The sequence below is a fragment of the Amphimedon queenslandica genome, unplaced genomic scaffold (genome assembly GCF_000090795.2).
Source record: "Amphimedon queenslandica unplaced genomic scaffold, v1.1 AMPQUscaffold_13359, whole genome shotgun sequence".
Classification (NCBI taxonomy): domain Eukaryota; kingdom Metazoa; phylum Porifera; class Demospongiae; order Haplosclerida; family Niphatidae; genus Amphimedon; species Amphimedon queenslandica.
In genome coordinates, this window is record NW_003546405.1 from 53,105 (window position 1) to 56,513 (window position 3,409).

A 3,409-nucleotide genomic window follows, 5' to 3' on the forward strand; every position below is an offset into this window, starting at 1 on the left:
TCTTGATAACTAATATCCGAAGACATACCTCTACTCGACATACCATATTCTAATAATCTCCTAAATATAATAGATCTGAATACACATACTATCTTGGCAATTTCAGAAACTTTAAACCCAGCTTCAAGCAATGATGACAGTAGATCTTTATGGACATTGAAGTGTGGTCTACCACCGCTAAATCCCTTGCTATGGACACATTCACAAGTATATCTGAATGCCTCAGGTTTCTCGAGTGATTGCAGTGTAGTGATACGTGCAGGACTAGATATTATCTGCCTCACTCTATCTATAAGATGATCCGTGACAGTTGATTGTCCAGCGCCAGCGTGGTTTGCTCTTGTTATCAGTTCACGAAATATCAGCTCCATCAAAGTAAACTGCATTTCTATAACATCAGGAGATATACTCACAGTGTCCTGGTACCGGCTTAAGGCATGATATACCTGAGCAGTAGTGTCGATGAGTGAGAGATTATAATCATCTATCTCTATAGCTAACCAGAGGCATAGAATGACTCAAGTATTTCGTCACGACCGCATTTATTTTTGGTTATTACCTGTTATTACTATTATCATTATTAATGAAAAAATCACAGCAAGTTTGTGAATCAATGATTCTTTATCACCCATCAAATAGGTGATAACATCAATGATAGTGATACATAAATAAATGGTGTTATAATAATATTGTGAAACATGTAACGTATGTTACGCCATGCCGAAACCTCCATGATTCAATAGTCCATGTATCAATCATGACTTAAATTGAGAATAATTGCCATAATATTTCATTGGAAGTGTAAGTTCTGAGAAACATGTACCAGCCGAAGGGTACCTGCTTGTGGCATTGAATGTAATCGATCCAATCAGTTCTTCTGTACTTCCACCATTTACAAATTTACAATATTGTGTAAATGTACTCTGTTACCAGTTTTATCTTCAACTAATCCTATAGTAGACATAATTTTTAATGATAATGGTAACAGACTAACAGTTTGCTACAGGTTATTAATTGTTACTTCCTTATAAAGAAGTTAAAAGCCCACCTTCTATGACCAAACAAAATCAACATCCCACCTACTGGGCATGCATGCACCAACCTTTCTGTACTTCTTGCATGTAGTCAAGAAACATACTATAGGTGCAATCCTCTTTTACCCCCTCTACTAAGTCATCAGAGTAACTGATAGGACCTGATCGCATTGCCAAGATTGCATCTATAAGTTACAATTCAAAAGACAAATAAAATTAATTCGACAAAGTTATAGCTAACCAAATGAAAGTGTAGAATTATTGAAAAAAAAAACTTAAAATATTCTGGACACTTCCTTATAAAGTCTGGAACTTCAATGACTTCAAGACCCTTAGCAAAATGCTGCAGCTCTGCTAAGCATTTAATAATGTATATCGTGGAGACGGTCAAAGTGGGTCGGAAAGAACTTGACTGCAGTGGTATATGCAGTGACCGCGACAGCAACGTAGGGTGGGGCGATTCCGCCATAAATTGGTACAAAATTGGTAATTTTTCGGAATGGCACATTTTCATAATGATTAATTAGAATTAGATTTAATACGGCTTGGAGGGCAAGCGGTCAAGTGTGTAATTATTGCAGCAGGTACATGTAGTATGGCAGAAAGTTTTGATAGTAAAGATCTTGTGTCAACTAAGTTACAAGAGAAGGACATTCCTGGGGCTTCTCTTAATGGCAGAGATCCCAATAGCTTAAAGGTACCAGAGCTAAAGCGCTGGCTCATATGCAGATGGGCTTCTACAAAAGTAAATAAGCCAGACCTCATTTCAAGGTAAGGCTCATTGCATTAAAATATACTTCAACAATAGAGTGAGATTTTATGTTGCTAATGGTTGGGCAGATAATCTTATAAACCCACGTAAGGATTTTGAGGATGCTACATGCAGAATTGCAGCAAAGAAGGATATTAGTACAGATTGGCAAGACATACGAAATGCATACACTACAAGAGAAGAGGTGCCTCTATTTAAGCATGGTCAGGTAATACATACTTTGTTGTAGGGACAGTCAGTGATGGTCTTCCTGCTGTTGATTTTAAAGGAATGAATGAAAAGGCGAAGCGACTATATGAATGCGGCCATATTATGGTTCATGTCCTCCATTCACAATATTGGTTTCGTGTGGATTGTTTGCCTGAAATGAAGAAAGATGTCATATTTATAAAGTTATCTTAGCAATATTAAAAAAGTCATATGATATTGAAATTGCTAAGTGTGGTTGTAAAGCAGGGAAGGGTCAATAGGCTAGCTGTAAGCATGTGGGTGCCCGATGTTTTGCCTTAGTTGAGTTCTGCACTTCTGGAAGACTACCTGATTTTTTGAAATGCACCAAAAAACTTAAAGAAAGGAACCATCCAAGGAAGAAGAAGGTTGAGATAATACGTGTTCTTGATCTATTTTTAAGCACAGATAAGATTAAGAAGAAAGCCTCTGGTTCCTATGCTATTCCTTTACTGTATGACCGTCATCCTCGTTCTTTGCGTTCACCCGTGGATAGTGTCTCAAAAGAAAATCTCAAAACTGATCTCCTATGTTGCAATTCTTCATGTGCCATGTTGCAAATCATTGTGCCTTCAATTAACAATATTGAACATGACCATTGTTATGTTGAGCATAAGGAGAGATCACGTTTTCTTCACCATTCAGGAAATGAATATCTTGAATAATACTATAGGTTTATCCAAATCATCAAAAAGCACTCAAAATGAAAAAAAAGAAAAGTTAATGTCAGTTCAGAACAAAGAAGACATATAGAGAGAAGACCTGTTCTCAGTCAAGTTCATCACTTTGGTTTCATGTTAGAGCAAGACGAATTACTGCTTCAAAATGTGGTAGAATAATTTGTCAGCAGCAAAGAACAGATGCTTTGTTAATAGAGGTTTTGTACAGCAAAAGAATGAATCCTCATCTCTTACCACATCCAATAAAATGGGGTAATGAGAATGAATCTAATGCTTGAGATGCTTACATCACTTATATGAGAGAAATGGGCATGCTAATTTAGAAACAAGGCCTATTGGTTTTGTCATTTATTCATCTCAGGGTTGGTTAGGAGCATTACACGATGCTTTTGTTATCGACACGGCATTCATACAACCAAATGGAATAGCTGAGTTTAAGTGCCCCTTTTCAAAGAAGGATGAATCAGTACATGACGCATGTAGTGATCAATGTTTCTACTGTACTATGGTGGATGGAAAGTTACATTTAAAACGTGACCATCCTTACTATCATCAAGTTCAGTTACAACTGTATGTGTGTATGGATGTATGATTGGTGCGATTTCTGTGTCTTTACTTTGAAGGCAGTAGCTATAGAAAGATTTTTTATAGACACTGATTGGTGTGATAAGTAAATCTTAGAACTAGAAAGTTAT